General features: G+C 40.6%; 1 pseudogene; it reads left to right on the forward strand.

The window, feature by feature from the left end:
- Positions 1 to 14,435: 14,435 nt before the first annotated feature.
- On the forward strand, positions 14,436 to 14,536 carry LOC130471106 (uncharacterized; annotated as a pseudogene).
- Positions 14,537 to 14,794: the final 258 nt, after the last annotated feature.

A 14,794-nucleotide genomic window follows, 5' to 3' on the forward strand; every position in this document is an offset into this window, starting at 1 on the left:
CTAGGAGAAGCAGCTAACTGAGATTGAGTGTCATCCAGCTCCCTCCTAATACCATCAATTCTCTCCTCCAGCCTAGCAAATTCTTTCCTATGCAAAGTTTTCAGACCCTGCTTGATGACTTTCAATTTGTGCCACACTTGAAACATAGGAGTTCCATTTACAAGAGATCCCCACCCTTCTTGCACAATCTGATGGAACTTAGGGTGCTCAGCCATGTAATTGAAGAACTTAAATGGTCTACTTCCCCTCTGTCTCACCACTTTACAATCCAGCAGAAGAGGGGAGTGATCTGATAAACCTGGGTTCAGATAGTCTACACATACTTCTGGATAACTAGTATGCCAGTTTCCACACCCAAAGGCCCAATCAATTCTGGAATGAATTCTCAAATCACCTTGCCCTTTATTGTTCCAGGAGAAGAAATTTCCACAACTCTTGAGCTCTATCTGCCCTGTTGCATCAATACAAGCATCAAAATCTCTTGTTTCTGTATCAGAAACTTGGCTACCATGGATTCTATCACCTGCATGCAGCACTGAATTGAAGTCACCCATGACAAACCAAGGGTATATCACCCTTGGTCCAATTTGAGTCAAGGTGGTCCAAAGAGGTCTCCTATGATCAATTGTATGCAAGCCATACACAGCAGTGAACTGAGCAGTAAAATTCCCATCCTTTGCAGCTAAATCACCATGAATAACTTGGTTAGTTTTTAAGCCCATAGTAAAGGTAACCTCACTATGCCTCCACCCAATCCAAATTCTACCCTTAGGAGAATAGGAATAGTTCATTTCCCACTTCCAGCAACTACCTAGCTTATTCTGAATCTTGCTAGCTTTATTTTCCCTCACTCTAGTTTCTAACAGAGCAATAACACTGATCTTATTGGTTTCCAGCAATCTCCTAACCTCCACCACTTTATTAGGATCATTCAGACCCCTAACATTCCAAGTGCAAACAATCATGGTGGATACCTATCTCCTTCCTCAACCTCTGCATCCTCACCCTCCTCCTCTATAGAAAATCCCTCCACTACATCAACCACTTTTGGAACCTGAGCCAATCCCAAAGGATGATCATAGTGTTTAGACTCTCTCCTTCTCCTGGATACTACTCTCCATCCATCATCTTGAACATCACTCTCTTGTGCCTGGTTCAAAGGGGTAGTAGCAATCAAACTTGGAATGATTTCTTCAGGAACAGCAGGTTCAGGTACAGAAACAGCAGCATTCACCACCTTCTTTGGTTTCCAGACCTTAGTCACCTTTTTCTGCACTGGTTGAACATAAGTAGCAGGTTGATATCTTGTTTGACCCTTTTTAACTGAACAATCATGCCCAATTATTTGACATTCCTTACAAAAAGGTGGGAGCCATTCATACTCCACTTTCTGATTGAAGGTTCTACCACAAGAGTCCTGTATTTGAACAACCTTGGTGACAGTTTTAGTAACATCAACTTCAATTAAGAGCCTAGCAAAAGAAATCCTCAATTGCTTAGAGGTACACTCATCAGCAAATAAAGGAACCCCAACAAGGCTCCCAATCCTACTGAGAGAATCCATGCCCCAACAACACAGAGGTAGGTTAGGGAGCTTCACCCACACAGGAATTACCCTGAGAATTTCCTCTTGGAAATTAAAATCTGATGACCATGGCTTAGTGATCATAGGCCTACCAAAGAAAGTGTGAGGTCCAGCAACCAGTACCTCATCTCTATCCCTTTTTGAGCAGAATTTAACCACAAAATAGCCCTCATCATGTAGAAACACATTAGGCTTACCAACATGACCCCATTCCTTATCAATATACCTAATTACTGCCCCAATGGAGGGTTTATCACCAACAACATACATGATCAAAGCACAATCCCAAATAGCAGCCATTTTACTCATATCAACCTTGTCAAGCATAGCAACAGGAGTACCTTCCAAAATTGTGGGAGCAATAAAGGAGAGGGAGTTACCTTTGCCAGTGAGTTGGGGTCCTCGAAATAACCCAAGATGATTTTGGGTCAACCCTGGTGTGCTGCTGTTCTAATGGAGGTCTAGTGCCTTCGTCTCCAAGTTCTCCAGAGGTACCACCATGCTCTGTTTCAGAGGAATCAAGATCCCCTTTGCTTGCGAGGGTTTCCGTACCATTTGTCAAACCCAGTACAACATTAACGTTTCTCACCATTTCCTTCACCCTTTCCAGAGCAGAGCCACCCACTCTCCCACCCCCCTGTCCTTCTTCCATACCTCCCACAATCTCGGAGTGAACACCCCTGGTTTCCGATTGGTACGAAGGAGAGTAGTTGATGGCAGCATGGTACGCCGCAATAGTTTCTTGAGTGTGTGGTGAAGGTGGTCCAGCAGAAGGATGCGACGGGAATGGCGTCCTGATTACCGGCGGCATTCGGACTTCATCTCCATTGCTGGGTATGGTGTTTCTCAACTGATGTTGGTTCATTGGGCGCAAAGAGGCAGTATGAAGAAGCGCAGAGGCCTCCTCATTGATCTCACGAACTTCTTGTTTCTGATTCTTCTTCTTCCTCGCCATTTCGGACCTTTAACTTTAGTAGGCCTAGGGTGGACATTTTAAATTGCCTTACTTTGCAAGCGTATTTAGTCGTTTCTTAAAATGTGCAAATAGCGTAGATTCAAATTGTTGTTTTTACCTTATTGAAATTTAACGAAAGAATTACATCGAAAATAATTTTTTGCTTCTTTTCAGATTCCAGTTTCTGGGATTTAATTGGAAGTTGTGATTTAGACTCAAACTTTCGTTAATCTTTCTGATTATAACCCGTGTATGAATACAAGGAGGTGGCCTAGACTCAAAATAATGACATGGCGTAAGCCTATAATACTTGACAAAACGACTCTCAGACTTAGGCTAATTGGACCATAACTTTCGTTGGTTGACACTTTAGATTTTAACCCTTGGGTGTTCATTTGTCATGCGCCATTTTACTTAATGTTGGCAAGGTAGTTAATTGGGGAGATCGTATTTTTATTTTTGCAAGACTAGATTCATTAGTACGGCTTCTCTCTTAGTGTGTATTGCTTTACCCCAATGGTAGCCTTATGGTATGCCGATTTGGGTATTTTCATGGTTGGTCATGTTGTATTCATGGAAAATCTTTTTAGTCCGTACTTAGGGGTACTTCAAGGAGCGAGTGGCTCAAGAGGACTATGATAGTCGTGATCCCATGTGATCATAAGCCTTGAGGCCATTAATTTTTGCTAATGGTATTGACACCTTAGGTTCACTTTGGGGGTTGTGCGACTATGGGGGAATGATTTTCAGAATATGACTGTTTCCATTTTGCAAATACTATAATATATTCTTTTTATTGGTGAGAGAGTATTGAGGCCGTGGATTCCTAGCAAGGGATGACAATTACATATGGGTGCTCATTGATTTAAATGTTAGGAAGGGAGACTCAATATGGTTTAACCTTTTAGCTTGCAGAACAACACCAAGTATTAGGACCGATTCTATGGATAAGACAACTAAGACTTAGGATTTAGATTGTACTTCGGTATAGCCTAGTCTAGACTCGGATTTACTTATTTTTCATTTGAACATTACTTTTTTTTCTTTGAAAACTTTATTCGAACATAATTTTTTGAATACTTTGCCCATGTGACATTCATAATTATTAGCATGTTCGGTTTTTAGTGCCGAGCATTGTCGTCGTAGGAGGCCTAACAACGACGCAAAGAGTTATTAATTTTTTACGAGTCGCTTTTGAAATCGAGTGATTTTCTTACGCCCTCGTAGCAATTCTTTTTACGAACGTTTTTTTTGTGCTACGTATTTTCCTTTCGCGCGGGCACCGAGGCTGCTGTGCCTGACCAGAAGGCCAAGCAGCAACTTCAGCGCCCAGCGTAGGGCGTGAGAAATTCTGGCGCCCAGCCAAGGGCGTTGAAAATGCGTCCCTGGCTGGTTCTCGTTTTCTGTTTGCGTCTACTTTTGTTTATGCGACTTCAATTTTGCGTGCTTGCCTAATAACGTCCTTTACGCGTTGTGCAGCGTTTGTGGGATTCGTTACAGGCCATCCCGAGCGTCGCTTATTTTTGTGGCGATCGTTCGGGTTCGCGGAACACGTGTTTCGGTATAACTCTTTGGCAAATTGGTTTATGAATGTTTGGGCAATTTTTAAGGTCGTTGGTTTTTCTAGGACAGTTTGTCACACACAATCATATATTTCGCTACACATAACTAACATTCCATCATGAGGCAATAATAATATGTCATGTAGTTTATGATAGGCTTCTATGGGTAGTTATTTGCGCCTGGCTTGGTACCGCTTCTATCGTAGATCCAACACATGCCCCGGTCGAGGTAGTGTCTTCAACAGACGAATTTCGCTCAAGAGGCCAACCCGCAAGTGCAAGCCAAGGGGGCATGCAGGCGAGAGGGACCTAATGGGCGAGCGATTGGGTTCGGGATAGGTGTACTACCTGCACAAGTACCGAGTGGGCAACATGCGCGGCGTGTGCACCCCCCTATTGGCGAAAAAAAAGGTATCCTTAGTCCCAACTCCCGAGGGAGCCGAGATTCGTTATGCGGTTCTGTCCGTTCACATTAATATGCTGATTTTCAGGTCGTCCCAACTTGATGGGGAAATAAACGCGGGGTAGGATCGTTTCACCCTTCGGCTATTTTGATTACCTACGAGCACGAGTATTTCCTTCACTATCTCCAGTGGAGTCGCCACTGTGAGGGGGTCGAAAAAGCACGAGGCTAATGCGTGACCTCGTCCCTCGTGGGTGTGACGATTCTTTTTATTCAATCAAGTGTAATTGGATTTCCTGTGAGTTTACACCCAATTGACTAGTAATATAGGAGTCGCCATTCAGTTTTTAACGACAATGAGAAAAACTGACAAAACCCGGTTATCGTGACATAAAGGGAGTGCAATTATGTTTGACCACGACGGCCGTAGGTTCCCTTGTGATCCCTGGTGTGGGGATCTCTCAACATACACCCGCAAGGTAGAGATTGAGGGTTCGGGGGACTGTAACTACCGAGAGGAGTACTCGCTCGTCAATAACTCCAGAGGCAGGATATCCTTACTAGCTCAGCATAAATAATTGAAGGGACATGCGTTAACTATTAAACTAATCTGAGTTGATTTTAGCAATATGCAACATATAATACTAGATCGATCGCGATTATCTGATTTAAATAACATTAAGGGACCTAGCATGATAATTCAATTTCCCAAAGATATTGTATTTGTTAGGCGTGGTAGAACAATCAGATTTAGTTAGTTTAACAGTTCATAAAAAGGGCGAGGAAAGCAATTAAATCATCGAAAAAGGGACACATTACGACGCACCCTTGAGAGGTGCGTCACGGTTCTCAGAAAACTAACCACTTTGACTTTGCTATTTCTCCTTTTTATTTAACGAATCTCAAATTATGGGACAGGATACGTTCTGTTCGATTTATGGATCGATTGCGACAGAACGCGTGAAAAATTTCGCAGCGTGAGGCTTAGGCTAAGGGTTGGAGTCAATACTCAGAATATGAATTGTGTGTTCTCATTGTTGTCATTTCACGTCGAACTTGGGCTATATTTATCGAAAAGAGTTTGTGGAAAGATAGAATTGCAGAGTTCTAATCCACAAAGAATTAGGAAAAAAACACGTACCAGGTATTTTCAGCGCCCAGTGCTGGGCGTCAAAGATTTCGGCGCCCAGCTCTGGGCGTTGAAAATAGGATCCAGGCAATTTCAGCGCCCAGGGCTGGGCGTTGAAATTGCTGTTTGGGCCGTTTTTTTTTGTCAGATTCGGATTCCTAGAATCCGGAGTGTTTGAGATTTAATTGAGTATTTTAGTGCGTATTAACCTTGTGACGGGATGCGTCTGGGCCCGTTACGAACTCTAGGCTCGTTAGGATTTTAATTAATACGTGACTCCTATTTTCGAATCATATTAGGAATAGGATTCTCTCGCAATTTCTATCTCATTTAGGATTTATGTTGGAGTACAACACCTAATTTTGACAGGTTTCTATCTTTTATGACTTGCCACTTTTAACAATTACCGATTATGGCAGTTACTATTTTTAGCAGGTTTCCATAAATAGCAGGTTTCTGTAAATAGCAGGTTTTGGGTGAAATGAAAAGGGAAATTGAGATTCGTTATTTTATAGGAGATGCGTTGTCAAGTGGAGATTTACGTTTTCATCATCGAACCTTCCCTTTCGGGAATGGGGACAAATGTAGGTGTCTACAATACCTATCTCCCCTCGGCATGCTACACTCTTAGTAGGAAAGAGAAAAAGGTGCTTTGCGAGTCTTTACAAGGAATTAAGGTTCCTGAGGGATATTCTTCTAATATTAAAAATCTTGTCTCGATGAAAGACCTGAAGTTGATAGGTATGAAATCTCATGATTATCACATTCTCATGGAGCATCTTTTACCGGTGGCTATTCGCTCCATTTTACCGGATCATGCTCGAGATGCTATCACCAAACTTTGCATTTTCTTCAGTGAGATATGTAGCAAAGAGATTGACCCTTCGAAGTTGACTAGCTTGCAAAATGGCATTATTGTTACTTTATGTCAATTGGAGATGTATTTTCCGCCTTCCTTTTTTGACATAATGGTCCATTTAACTGTCCACTTGGTTAGAGAAATCCAACTATGTGGACCTGCTTTTTTAAGGTACATGTACCCTGTTGAGAGATATATGAAGATTTTTAAGGATTATGTTATGAATGGAAGTCGACCAGAAGGTTGCATTGCTGAGCGCTACATTCTTGAAGAAGCAACATTGTAGTCACTACCTTTCTTCTCTTGAAGCTATAGGGATTCCAAAGCCTAGACATTCAGGAGGGGTGGAGGGGAAAGGGCTTATGGGATGCAAAGTGTTAACTATATCTCATGAAATGTTGAATCAAGCACACTTGTATGTTTTACACAATAGTCCTGAGGTTGATTTATACGTGGAGAAACACATGGATATCTTGAGGAGAAAATATCGAGGTAAGTCTGAGAAATGGATCACCGATAAACACAATTCTACCTTCATTGAATGGTTGCAAGTTCAAGTTGCGGATGAGCTAGATAAGTCACCATCAAGCATTTCTGTCGATTGCAATGGTTGTCTCGAGGTCCTCGTAGGGATGTATTATCATATTCTGGCTATCAAATTAATGGTTATACATTTTGCACAAAGGATAGAGACAATGAGATTACAAATCAAAATAGTGGGGTGACTATTGTTGCACAAGCTATGCATATCTCCAGTGCAAAAGATAAAAATCCAATATTTGCAAAAATGTCTTATTATGGGGTGATTGATCATATATGGGAACTGGATTACAGTGCTTTTAGACTTCCTATATTTTGTTGTAGATGGGCTAATAACAACAGTGGTGTTCGATTCGAGAAAAGACACGGGTTCACATTTGTTGACCTTAACAAAACGGGTAGTAAAGATGATCTATTCATATTGGCAAGCCAAGCAAAACAAATATTTTATGCTACTGACCCGGCTCATAATAGATGGTCTTTTATTTTATCAACAAATAAACGACATCCCTTTCAGAATAATGAAATAGATGATATGGAGGATGCTTCTTTCTTGTGCCCATCAGGCCCTGTCAATAATGAAGCTAATGATCATGCCATCGAAGATGAGTTCTATATACGCGATGATCACACAGAGGGGATATGGGTAGATAATTCGGAACCATCTACTACTACTAAACAGAAGAAAAGAAAACTTTGAAATGGTAACCATCTGGGATATCCCTTGTGACCGAATTTAAAAAAGGAGAGTCGAAGAAGGTAAAAGAGTGCAAAAGAAACCGAACACAGTATATTGTGGACACACTAAAAGAAACGGCGGCTAAAGGAAAAGTCTTTATTGCTCCATATAATGCTGGGTATAATATCTTTCACTCACTTCTGTTTAAATGTTTGCCTATTGGAAATATTCTTTAAATCACTTAAAATTTGATATGATGTTATGTAGGTTTCATTGGGTACTATGCGTCATTGATCCTTACAATAACACGGTATATTACTTGGATTCTTTACGTACTCTTTATAGGAACCGAAAAAGGCATCCTTGGGGATTTACATGAAATTGTTAACACGTAAGTGAATATAATTAACTACCATTGCTTGACTTTAATTAAATTTTTATACGATAATTTATGAATGGTCTTGTGACTCTTGTCTTAATTTTTGTTTCTCTTTAGAGCATTGTTGCAATTCCGAAGTGAAAGGGAGATTGCCACAAAGTTGAAGATGAACACAAAATGGCTGAAAATAGAAGTAAGTATTTTTCATATTAATTTTTTTTAATAAGGAAGAGGAAGAGACTATATAGTACTGATTGTCTTGGTATTTTTTTTTTTTGGTAGTGTCCTTGCCAGGAAAATTACATTGACTGTGGATATTATGTGATGAGATTCATGAAGGAGATAATCTCACACAAGCGACTTCAAATTCCTGAAGTTGTAAGTCATCTAATCTTAATCTTTGGAGTATATGTTTATTAAATATGTTTAATTACCAAACGGTACTCTTGGTTAGTTGGTCTTGCAGTTATGCATATGTACCTTGTTGGTTAGTTGGTCTTGCAGTTATGCATAAACATGTCAAAACAGGTTCGTAGATTAAGAAAAGGGCATCCTATTGCAAGTGAAATTCTAGCAGTCTAGTTAAAGGAGTACATAAATAGTAATTTCATTATGACCTGAAAAACATTTTGGCAGTAGACATGACTACATAATTTTCATACAAGTTTTCTGCTCAAAATGAATCAGCGAACAAATTATGGTACTCACCATAGGATTCTTTCTTCAGTCTAGTTAGCAGCAATACAAACACAATGCAAATCAACCAGCCATGGAAAGAGTTCAAAGAAAAAGTTAGGATTTAGAGTTTTAGGCAACAAAAACAAAATCAAAGTATCAAACTAGCTTCTGCATAGAGGGTACTGGTAAAAGTAAGCATGGAAGGGCAATAGATGGATCAGAATCTGTGAGATCATGGTATTGCAGAAGTAAGCTGCAAAATTAATTCCCTAGACCCAACCTTGGGTGTTGTTCTCAGTCCTAGCTTTCATTTCAACTCATTCACTGTCACAAGGCCATTTACATCCACAGCCAGAAAAGTTCGATAATAGATTAATAATAAACCAAAAACTAAAACATCCGGTTGCACATACCAGTCAACATAATTCCAAATGAGATGACTAGAATGATTCCAAAAAGCTTAAGACTTGGAGACTCCAACCTAAAACCACCAAGATACAAAAGAAAATTATTTTGAGAAGAAAATACCCAAAAAGTGGGAAAAAAAAGCATATGAATGTTATAACATCCTTGATAATCAGTTGTAGCAGGAATGAAGATTAATATTGTTATAGCTGAGTACGAACTAAAGTACATTACCAATATACTAAAAGTGGTGGCTATCTAAATTCTTCAGATTACAAAAACTACAAAATAAAAGTAAACTACTTCTGTATTGTTTCCGACCATAAGATAGAACTGAAACTAAATTTACATTAAAAGAGTCAATGGTTCAAAATTTCAAATTATCACCACATCTGTAAAGAATGGGAAAGTCCTTTTTAGAGGATAAAAAACCCATACTATCAGTAAGGGGTTTCTTTTTTGTTTTGGAAATACTTAATCAGCATCTCTTAACCATATGAATGATCTCTTAACTCCCCAGCTATATTTATATACGAATATCTAATACCTTGTTGTTTTGCAGTATTTTTCAGATTGCCAGTTTTCAAGTTACAATACAGAGCAGGTTGATGAAGTAAGAACTCACTGGGTCCGCTATGTTGTTCAACAAATGCATAGTAGATAGATTACATTTAAGGAATCGAAAAACATTCAACTCTATTAATTAATGTGTTTTGCGTAGTTTAATGTTTGTGGGATTATTTTAGAACATATTTATGTAATTAGTTATATTATAGTGACAATTGCAATATTTTTTTTATTGGAGGTTTGGAATTAATATTTAACTATTTACTCTATTATTCGTATGTGTTATTGTATAGGTCAACGAAATATATTGTACAAGTCAACAAAATATATTGTCAACAAAATATATTGTACAGGTCAATGAAATATATTGTACAGGTCAATGAAATATTGTACAGGCAAACAAAAATTTTTTTTTTTTAAAATAAAAAAAATTACTTTAACAGCGCTTTTAAGACATCCGCTATTTTATAATAATTTAAAATTGACGCCAAAATCTTTAACAGCATTCTTATAAGCGCGGTAAAAGAATCATTTGAATTATCCTGAAGGGACCTTTAACAGCGCGTTTAGCAAACGCTGTCAAATGTACTTTTTTTGTTTTAACAGCGGTGCGATTAACAGCGCTCATAGAAGCGCTGTTAAATGACAAAACAAGCGCTGTTAAATGCCATTTCTGTAGTAGTGTAGCTGTTCCGATCACTTGATCTCACTGAATTAATTGTTCGCAATTAATCTGAACCTTGGTATTAGACTTAATGCACCTTGGGTGAAGGACATATTTCCTTCAGGTCGGGGCATGAAATTTCACGAACTCTTCCCACCCTAGCCCCTTGATCAACTTATCTACTTTCGCCTCGACCCCCAAGGCACGAACACTCTCCCTATGGAAGAACTTGGTGGGCTTGATGGCCCTCTTAGATAATGGCTCAAAGAACTCCCAAGATCTTTGTTCAAGGAACTTAATGCCGTAGGTCTCAATGCCCGGAGGAGCCGGTGCCTTTCTCTTTGATGTAGAGGCGGTAGGGTTTGATGTAGAGGCGGTGGGGTTCTTCTTGGAGCGCTTGGGTGCCATTGAACGATGAGTGTAAGCAAAGCAAAATCTACAAAAGCAAATGAAAAACAAAGCAGGACACACAAAGAAGGAAAAACTAAGTTAGTTCACAAACTAATCAAACAAATAACTACAAAAGCTAAAGTTAGCTATCTCAATCAACTCCTCAATAAGCTTCAAACACTACACTAACTCCTCAACTAGATTAAACCAACAACATTACTCCACGCAATCATCCACAATCAAACAACCATCACTTCCACAAACAAGCATCATCAAATTAGCCCAAAACTTCACTTAATCATCTCAAAAGGTCTAGAGCTCAAGTAGAATAAGGAATTAAACATGAATAGCTCATCTAAACAATTTAAGACCATTCACATAATCAAACATGCATCAAAAATAACCCAAAAACCACAAATTTCAGAAAATAAAAAATATCATGAACATGGTAAAAATTGGAATGAAATGTAAGAATCAAAGGAAAGAAATCATCACCACAAGTAGAGGAAGTGGTCAAGAAACAATCCCAAGTAGCCTCAAGTGTTCCAAATTCACCAAGTACACAATTTGGCAAAATTCACAAAAACCCTAGAAATTTGGGGGTTTTTGCAAAAATCTGAAAATTTGGGGATTTTAGGGGTTGGGATGAATGAGAATGTGTGAATTTGATGTATGGGGAGTGAAATTAGTGAAGGGAAGTGAATGAAATTGATGAGGAGTAGGAGTATTGAGTAGGAGAAAGAGAGTAATGGAGTTGAGGAGTGAGAGGAATGCCGAGTAAAATGAAGAAAAATGGGGGAGGTTTGCGATGTTTTCGAATAAAAGGAGTCAGGGTCTGCCCCGCCAGGCTGTGCGACCGAACAGAAACAGGAGTTCGATCGCACAGACCTGTGCGACCGTTTACCAAAAAGGGGGCATTCTGCCTCCAAAATCAGTTTTGTGCGATTGAACGAAAAAGGACGTTCGGTCGCACAAAACATGATTTTGCAAAAAAAAAATTCAAACTTCACTATAAATTGAAAATAAAGCTAATTAATGGAAAATTAATGCATAAAATCAAACAAAAACTAAAACTAGGAGTTAGACAACCGGGTTGCCTCCCGGGTAGCGCTCATTTAACGTCATTAGCTTGACGAATCCCCCCAAAGCTCATGGGGGGACAAGAAAGGAAATCAACACACGGGTTGCCTCCCGGTAGCGCTCGTTTAACGTCATTAGCTTGACGGACCCCCCAAAAGGTCAAGGGGGGTCAAACTCACCCAACTTTGGGTCAACGCTAGTCAATATGCACTTCTTTGCCCCTTTGGGCACAAACATCTTACCAAAATCACCACTCATGGAATGGGGACCAAACCAATTCTTCTTAGGCATAGGATCGCCTTGCTTAGAATTCTTACTCATGCATCTCTTACCATCAATTGCCGGAGTGTGTGCTCCCACATCATCAAGATCCATCCCGAATGTGTCGGGAATGGTGATGACATCATCAAAGGAGTCACCTAACACCAAAGAGCTCTCATGCACATTCTTCTTGACTTTCCTATCAATCTCAACATCACACTTAGAAGCACAAGGATTGTTAGGAGAATTAGCACAAGAATAATGGTTCTCAACACAAGCAATAGTGTCAATTTTCATGCAACTTCTCATTTTAGAGCAACATTGATCATCAATAGCGAGCTTGAAACTAGCCTTGGTGTCTCCCGCTTTCAATGTGATGAGGCCACCTTGAACATCGATGAGAGCACCCGTCGTAGCCAAGAATGGCCTCCCTAAGATGATAGGGGTATGCGCGTCCTCATCGATGTCCAAGACAATGAAGTCAACAAGGAAAGTCAACTTCCCTATCACAAGGGGAACATCATCAACCCTACTCAAGGGGAACATAACCGAGCAATCAGCTAATTGCAAAGACATGGGGGTAGGGGTGAGATCGCCTAGACTTAGTTTCTCATAAATTTTGTACGGCAAAATACTTACGCTCGCCCCCAAATCACATAGAGCGTTGTCAAACTTAAGCTCTTGGATGCTACAAGGAATCGAGAAGCTCCCGGGATCCTTGAGCTTTGGGGGGAACGTGCTCGAAATCAAAGCACTACAATGCTCCGTTAGGTGCACGGTTTCATTGCTGCCACAAGTCCTTTTGCCGCTCAAAATGTCTCTCATGAACCGAGAATAATGTGGCATTTGCTTAAGCGCCTCGGTGAAAGACAATGACACATATAGCTTGCTAATGGTTTCCCAAAACTTGTGAAATTGATCATCTAGCTTTTTTCCGGCAAATCTTTGAGGGTAGGGGGGAGGAGGAATTGGAAGAGGAGGAAAAGTAGTCTCCTTCGACTTAACACCATCACTCACGTTGTCGACATGAGACTCCTCTTCCTCCTTATCACAGTCCGGAGACTCCTTCCCCGTATAATCCTTACCCCTAGAGCAAGATGCATCAAATAGCTTAGCATCATCATCAAGAATCATCCCACCCCTAGTCACAACCGAATACAATTTTTTAGGTGCTTGACCTTGGGGTGGGAGACTAGTATGCACTTGTTGTTCTTTGATGGTGCTAGCTAGTTGTGCTAGATGGGTCTCAAACATCTTCAAGTGAGTGTTGGATTTCTTGAATCCATCCTCGAACTCAACATTCTTCTTGGCTTGCGCCCCCACAAACGACTCCATGAGAGCCTCAAGATTAGACTTGAGAGGCGGGAGTGGTGGAGGTGCATTGCCATAACCACTAAGGTTTGGTTGGAATTGGTTGCCATAGGTCCTTGGTCCATTGAATCCGGGAGGTGGATATTGAGACACACCATATGGATCTCCCGAGTTCAACGGATAACCCCCACTAGAGGCACCCCTAAATTTCCCATAAGAATAGTTGTAACCCCCTCCACCTTGATGGTTGGGATTATAACTACCTTGATTGTATTGGCCTTGAGTGCCAAGACCTTGAGATTGACCATAGGGTGCTTGGCCTTGATAGCCTTGCGCTCTATAGCCACCTCGGCCTTGACTATCATACCCACCTCCTTGGCCATAGCCTTGGTAGGATCCATACATAGGGGGCCCTCTAGGTGCTTGCCTAGCAAAATTTTGATTATCGGGGTTATCATTTCTAGACCTCTCATTCAAGGCATGGGCATATTCCATATCAAAATCACCTTCACAAGAAAGGCCATAATCCACATAGGACACATTATGCACCAAAGGACAAGCATTGGGGAAGTGACCTAAATCTTGACAATTATCACAAAAAGAAGTGCCCGGAGGCATAGTGTCATAGGAACTCACCTTGCTCTTCCCCTTAGTGAGAAGAGTAGCCGAAGGGGGTGGAATTGTTGATGGTGATGGTGGTTGACTTGGTGTGCTCTCTAGCTTTTCCAATCTCGAGCTAAGCTTTTCAATGATCCTAGCTTGCTCTATAGCATATACCGACCCTTTACCATCATCATTCCTACCCTTGCCATCATAGTCCCTTGCACCAACGTGCCAAGCTTGATAATTTTGGTCCACGTCCTCAATTATCTCTTCAATTTGATCCTCGGTCTTGTTCATGATGGGACCTCCCGCGCCCGCATCTAGACTCGTCTTTGAGTTTGGGATCAACCCCAAGTAGAAGGTTTGAAGTAACAACCACTTAGGGATCCCATGGTGAGGGCACTCCCTTTGGTACTCTTTAAAACGATCCCAAACTTCGAAAAGTGACTCGTCTCATTTTTGCTCAAAGGATTGAATTTTGTGGCGATATTCCGCCGTCTTCCCATGTGAGTAAAACTTACTCAAAAATGCACTAGTCACCTCGTTCCAAGTGCGAAGTGAATTTGGCTTGACCTCCTTGTCAAGCCAATCACTAGCTCGCCCAAGGAGAGAGAAACGGAATAGAGTCAACCGCACATAGTCCGAGGTCACACCATTGTGTTTGATTGTATCACAATAATGTTCGAATTGCTTTAGGTGCTCGCGTGGTGACTCGTTGCTCTTCCCACAAAAAGGATGGCTTTG

This window comes from Spinacia oleracea, chromosome 3 (genome assembly GCF_020520425.1).
Source record: "Spinacia oleracea cultivar Varoflay chromosome 3, BTI_SOV_V1, whole genome shotgun sequence".
Lineage (NCBI taxonomy): Eukaryota > Viridiplantae > Streptophyta > Magnoliopsida > Caryophyllales > Amaranthaceae > Spinacia > Spinacia oleracea.